Consider the following 7,500-nt stretch of genomic DNA (forward strand, 5'->3'; position numbering starts at 1 on the left):
GTACACCACTCGCCTTGCAGCTAATGTTGGATGTTTCTCCTTCAACGACAGTCTGGCTTTGTGGGGACACGTAAACTACAGGAGCCACTGATTAAAATGAGAATATATTGGGAAATTACGAAAATCTTCGAAATCATCTGCTTAGTTCGCTACATATGCTCCCAAAGCTTCCGTGTGAACGACATGATCTCGTTGTTCAACTGCTAAAAAAACTGATATCACATGTTGTCCGAGCTTTCAAAACGTTAGTTTAGACAATAAATGTTAAAACAACAACAACAACAACGGCAAGGCAAAGCTTATTTTATTTATTTGCTTATATTTATTTACAATCTTTACCAGAAGGCCTGGAACACACAAGAACGAGCTCTAGTGCGAGGTCCAGAAAAAAAAAAGTATAATAATAATAATGATAATAATAATAATAATAATAATAATAATAATAATAATAATAATAATAATGATTATGATGATGATGATGATGATGATAATACCGAAACTTCGTAGCAGCACGAAGTAAGACATCGCTTCGATGATCCATACGATGTTTTTAAAATTGATCTTTAATGAAGACATATTTCGGATGAAACATCATCCATCGTTAGTGTACAATGAGAAAAAAAAACTAGAGTTGAGCAATAAATAGTGTAACAAAGTGAGATATAACATGAATAATTAAGGATTAAGGCGAGAACAGAACAACCACGAAACAAAACAGAAAAAACCAGACTATTTAAGCTAAGAAAAGCAACTAATTAGTATCAAAGGGATAAATTAAGATCTTTGACTTGGGAATTTAAAGATGGCTGCTCCCAAAGGATATGCATGGCTTCTTTAATTTTCAATTGGAAACGTGTCGAAGCAGAGTCGAGGATTTTAAAACAGTCTTTTGAACACCGGAAGCGACAATTTTCAAAACCTCTCAAGTGCTTAAAGATATGGGAAGCGTTATCGAGAATGTTATCGAGAATGTTGTTAGAAAATTTCTCAACAATTCCTTTACCTCCGATTCCTGTCAGAGTGTTGATCGGAAGGACAATTGTTTGTATTTTAAATTACCGCACATCGGTCCCTTTTCCATCATAACACAACGCAGAATTAAGAAATTAGTCAACACATTTTGCAGCGACCTGGAAATTAAGTTGGTGTTCACCCCGTTTAAAATCCGGCGTTGGATTGGCGCGAACGATCCTATCCCTGCGGGTTTACGCTCGCTAATCACTTACAAGTTTTCAAGTGCAGGCTGTCATGCCTGTTATGTTGTTGAAACCAACAGACACTTCGCCACTCGCATCCGTGAACATTTCGCCTCCGACAAACATTCCCATATCTTTAAACTTGAGAGGTTTTGAAAATTGTCGCTCCCGGTGTTCAGAAGACTGTTTTAAAATCCTCGACTCTGCTTCCACACGTTTCCAATTGAAAATTTAAGAAGCCATGCATATTCTTTGAGAGCAGCCATCTTAAAATTCCAAAGTCAAACATCTTAATTTATCCCTTTTATACTATTTTTTTCTTTTGTTAGCTTAAATAGTCTGTTTTTTTCTGTTTTGTTTTGTGGTTGTTCTGTTCTCGCCTTAATGCTTAATTGTTCATGTTATATCTCACTTTGTTACAGTATTTATTGCTTAACTTTAGTTTTTTTTCTCATTGTACACTGACGATGGATGATGTTTCATCCGAAACATGTCTTGATTAAAGATGAATTTTAAAAACATCGTATGGATCATCAAAGCAATAATAATGATAATAATAATAATAATAATAATAATAATAATAATAATAATAATAATAGTAGTAGTAGTAGTAGTAGTAGTAGTAGTAGTAGTAGTAGTAGTGGCAATTGTGACAATAAGTAGCTAAAGGCAATAAAATAGCAAACGAAAAATAAGCAGTTACTTCTCATCAATTATGTGCGCCACCTTCTGCCAGACCAAAATTGAATACAGAGCGATTTAAGGAGAGTGCTGTCCGAGCTTTTAAAACGTTAGTTTAGACAATAAATGTTAAAACAACAACAACAACGGCAACGCAAAAGCATAATTTACTTATCTGATTGATTGATTGATCTATTTATTTACAAACTTCGCCAGGAGGCCTGGAACACACGAGAACAAACTCTAGTGCGAGGTCCAGAAAAAAAAATGTATAAAATAATAACAATAATAACAATAATAATAATAACAATAATAATAACAATAATAATAATAATAATAATAATAATAATAATATTAATAATAATAATAATAATAATAATAATAATAATGATAATAATAATAGTAGTAGTAGTAGTAGTGGCAATTGTGACAATAAGTAGCTAAACGCAATAAAATAGCAACGAAAAAAAAAACAGTTACTTCTCATCAATTACGTGCGCCACCTTCTGCCAGACAAAATTGAATACAGAGCGATTAAGAAGAGCTTTTTTAATAGTCACCTTAATAAATTAATTAATTAAAACTAATTGTTATATTCCCCAACTACACAATTCTGCATCGGCGACAATTTTACCTCTTATTTCGATATTAACAGAAGAGGACGCAGAGCCTGCCTTGTTCAGTGCTTTGCATGAGTATTCACCACTGTCAGAAACTTCAACTTTTTCAGTAACGAGTATGCTGCTGTCACCGTTTTCAGTGATGTTGGCCCTTGGAATCTTCAAAACGTTATTCTTTTCCCACTTGATTTGCGATGTAACTTCATTCGTTTTGCAAGTCAATACCAGTTTATCCCCTTCCAGCATTGTGGGATATGGGTTGGAGATATCTCAGCACTGGGAAGTTCTGAGATTAAAATGGCGCAATTCGGTGAGATAAAAATCCTCACAAAATCCAGCCCATTGCTCAAATAAAATGAAATCAGTGTTAATAAAAGGAAAATTTCGACTACAATATAAAGATAATTTTGGTTACCAATCGCTGGGAAAGTAAATGTAACATAGTTTCATGCTGCTCCACTCAGCTTAAAATGAATGCACTTTTAAAAATTACAATTGAAGACCACGTTTCGATACTTCTGCCTAGTGTCTTCTCTATGGGTGATCAAAAGATTTTATAATACTCCTTTCAAACACTCATTAATTAGCGTCATCTCTTATCAATAACGTGTAAATAGGTGAAAGGTAAAAGAACGCCATTATCACGTCTTGGAGGAGCGTGGGTGGAATAAATGTGCCAAGATTCCAATGAAAGGCGTTGATGGTAACGCCAGATGGTGGTGATAACGTTTGAATTATATATTTCACCCAATTTCATGGTTAGTCTGGCAAGCATGTTACGACAAAGCTTCACTATTTTTATGCAAATGAATGCTGCTCATTCGTGCTCTTTTAAACGCACGCCAAAGTAACGTTTGGTTTATCCGATATTATACTCGTGTTTGCAGTCATTGCAAGGACTCGTACACACAGCGTACCTGTTACCTGTTTACACCTCATTAATAAGAAATAGCGCTACTCGTGTCATGTAAAGTTCCATCTCCTGGGGAGGTAGGAGGTCATGTGACACTTTCTCCAGCCTTATACTTCCTAATAGTAACATTTTTCTTTTCCTGATTGGTCTGTGTGCAAATATCATCTAAATACATTTTTCTCTGTCGTCCTCTTGCTTTCGTTCTTTCAACTTTTCCTTCCATTATTACACTTAGTAACTCATCGTGCCTCATGACATGTCCAAAATATTATCTTTTCCTTCTTTAATTCGTGTACAACAATGTGCGATTTTTACCAGCCGTTTGCAACACTCTCACATTGGCAAGCTTCTTTTTCCAGCTAATGTTGATCATTCTTCTCGAACACCACATTTCAAAAGCCTACAATCTTTTCACCAAGTCTGTGTTTAATGTGTGCTAACAAGGGCGCGTATAAAAGGATTCACCTAACAGCTTTAGATCACCCCTGAAGAAGGCATTGGGTAGTATTGCAAAAAGTCTTGTCGTAAATCCTAATTTCAATAAGCTGCATTCCTTTTAAGTCGGAGTAGCGGGAAATCCACCTGGCTGCCTTTTGAACTGTAATCTATTTTATCAAGAGAGTATGATTCATACTCTCTTGATTTTATTTGGAAGTAAATCTATTCAATTCAAACCTTTTTGTTTTCAAAATCACATGACACGTGATCTAACTCGTAAACAAAACTCATAGCACAAAAAAAGCAAACCTAATACTTGAAGAGTAGAATTGGAACTTTCTTCACCAGCCTCGTTTTTGGCTATACACTGGTACCATCCCTCCATACTCTTTGCAGTCTTTGGTAACAGAAGAAGTGACTGGTTTGAAGTATTTGTAATGACAGCATCCGTAGGAAGCTCTCCATTTTCAAAATTCCACGATAGTTTTGGTTGTGGTACACCACTCGCCTTGCAGCTAATGTTGGATGTTTCTCCTTCAACAACAGTCTGGTTTTGTGGGGACACGTAAACTACAGGAGCCACTGATTAAAATGAGAATATATTGGGAATTTACCAAAATCTTCTAAATGATCTGCTTAGTTCGCAACCTATGCTCCCAAAGCTTCCGTGTGAACGACGTGATCTCGTTGTTCAACTGCTAAAAAAACTGATATCAACTGCTGTCCGAGCTTTTGAAACGTTAGTTTAGACAATTAATGTTAAAACAACAACAACAACGGCAACGCAAAGCTTATTTTATTTATTTGATTATATTTATTTGCAAACTTCACCAGGACGCCTGCAACACACCAGAACAAGCTCTAGTGCGAGGTCCAGAAAAAAAAAGTATAAAATAATAATAATAATAATAATAATAATAATAATAACAATAATAATAATAATAATAACAATAATAATAACAATAATAATAATAATAATAATAATGACGATTTAAAATAAAAAAAATTTAAAATTCTATAAAATTACGAATTCCATGATGCAGAGATATTAAAATCATATAATCGAATTATACTACTGACGGCTAAACCAGTGTCCATAAAGCGCCCCGAGTATAAAAACATATAGACCGTGTATCTCAAATATCCGCACTAGCTACATTTATTTTACAGTCTAATGATTGCTCTATCTTGCTACGAGACGGCGTTCGCGAACCTCTAACGCATGCATGTACCGATCTTAAGAGTTCAAACGAAATCTGTGTCCTCTAATAATAATAAAAAACATCTGTGTCCTATAATAATAATAATAATAATAATAATAATAATAATAATAATAATAATAATAATAATAATAATAATCATAATACCGAAACTTCGTAGCAGCACGAAGTAAGATATCGCTTGATGATCCATACGATGTTTTTAAAATTCATCTTTAATCAAGACATGTTTCGGATGAAACATCATCCATCGTCAGTTGTACAATGAGAAAAAAAAACTAGAGTTGAGCAATAAATAGTGTAACAAAGTGAGATATAACATGAATAATTAAGGATTAAGGCGAGAACAGAACAACCACGAAACAAGACAGAAAAAGGCAGACTATTTAAGCTAAGAAAAGAAACTAATTAGTATGAAAGGGATAAATTAAGATCTTTGACTTGGGAATTTAAAGATGGCTGCTCCCAAAGGATATGCATGGCTTCTTTGATTTTTAATCGGAAACGTGTGGAAGCAGAGTCGAGGATTTTAAAACAGTCTTTTGAACACCGGAAGCGACAATTTTCAAAACCTCTCAAGTGCTTAAAGATATGGGAAGCGTTATCGAGAATGTTATCGAGAATGTTGTTAGAAAATTTCTCAACAATTCCTTTACCTCCGATTCCTGTCAGAGTGTTGATCGGAAGGACAATTGTTTGTATTTTAAATTACCGCACATCGGTCCCTTTTCCATCATAACACAACGCAGAATTAAGAAATTAGTCAACACATTTTGCAGCGACCTGGAAATTAAGTTGGTGTTCACCCCGTTTAAAATCAGGAGTTGGTTTGGGGCGAAGGATCCTATCCCTGCGGGTTTACGATCGCGAGTTATTTACAAGTTTTCATGTGCAGGCTGTAATGCCTGTTATATTGGTGAAACCAATAGACACTTCGCCACTCGCATCCGTGAACATCTCGCCTCCGACAAACATTTCCATATCTTTAAGCACTTGAGAGGTTTTGAAAATTGTCGCTCCCATTGTTCAGAAGACTGTTTTAAAATCCTCAACTCTGCTTCCACACGTTTCCAATTGAAAATTAAAGAAGCCATGCATATCCTTTGGGAGCAGCCATCTTTAAATTCCCAAGTCAAACATCTTAATTTATCCCTTTCATACTCATTATTTTCTTTTGTTAGCTTGTCTGTTTTTTTCTGTTTTGTTTCGTGGTTGTTCTGTTCTCGCCTTAATCCTTAATTATTCATGTTATATCTCACTTTGTTACACTATTTATTGCTCAACTTTAGTTTTTTTCTCATTGTACACTGACGATGGATGATGTTTCATCCGAAACATGTCTTGATTAAAGATGAATTTTAAAAACATCGTATGGATCATCAAAGCAATAATAATAATAATAATAATAATAATAATAATAATAATAATAATAATAATAATAATAATAATAATAATAATAATAATAGTAGTAGTAGTAGTAGTAGTAGTAGTAGTAGTAGTAGTAGTAGTAGTAGTAGTAGTAGTAATAGTAGTAGTAGTAGTAGTAGTAGTAGTAGTAGTAGTAGTAGTAGTAGTAGTAGTAGTAGTAGTAGTAGTAGTAGTAGTAGTAGTAGTAGTAGTAGTAGTAGTAGTAGTAATAGTAGTAGTGGCAATTGTGCCAATAAGTAGCTAAAGGCAATAAAATTGCAAACGAAAAATAAGCAGTTACTTCTCATCAATTACGTGCGCCACCTTCTGCCAGACAAAATTGAATACAGAGCTATTAAGGAATTAAATTTTAAATACAATTTAATTATATAATTCTCAGATATTATTATATATATGTATAGTACATATCATATCTCATTTATTGCAGCATTTGTTATGTATTTTAGCGAATGAATAAAGACATTATTATTATTATTATTATTATTATTATTATTATTATTATTATTATTGTTGTTGTTATTATTGTTATTATTATTAAGCAGAACATGGGCAAACATCAATAACAGAATCAGCATGCGCAACACTAAAAGCTGCGAATGAAAAGTAGAAAAAATAAATTATTATAAACTGAAACGACTGCTTTCTCGGCGAATCTAACCAAACGCTTGGAAAGTAAATCTAACATAGTTTTAAGTTGCTCAAGCTTAAAATGAATGCAACTTAAAAAGTTCCGATTTAAAGTGCTACTATGATCAAAAAATTGACTTCCTTTTTCCTTCAGATTTCGAAAGCGTGTTTGCTTGACACTTGACTGGCAAAATTTTGAGCTTCGAATTATATCCAAAGGCTGTTTGCTTTGAGCGCAAGTTTTGGATTTCACGACCCGCCATTACTAAAAAGAAAAAGTAAAGTGGTGCATTTATATAGCGCCCTTATCACTAACGTCTCAAGGGCGCTTTACAATGATCAATTTACCCCCAGCGGACTGGAAGCATATACAGGCG

The 7,500-nt window shown here is 34.0% G+C and overlaps 1 pseudogene; it reads right to left on the minus strand.

Moving 5' to 3' along the window:
* Positions 1–2,743, minus strand: part of LOC138016339 (fibroblast growth factor receptor 1-like) — a 53,145-nt pseudogene extending 50,402 nt beyond the window's left edge.
* Between the last annotated feature and the right edge of the window lie 4,757 nt (positions 2,744–7,500).

Source organism: Montipora capricornis, chromosome 9 (genome assembly GCF_036669925.1).
Source record: "Montipora capricornis isolate CH-2021 chromosome 9, ASM3666992v2, whole genome shotgun sequence".
Classification (NCBI taxonomy): Eukaryota; Metazoa; Cnidaria; class Anthozoa; order Scleractinia; family Acroporidae; genus Montipora; species Montipora capricornis.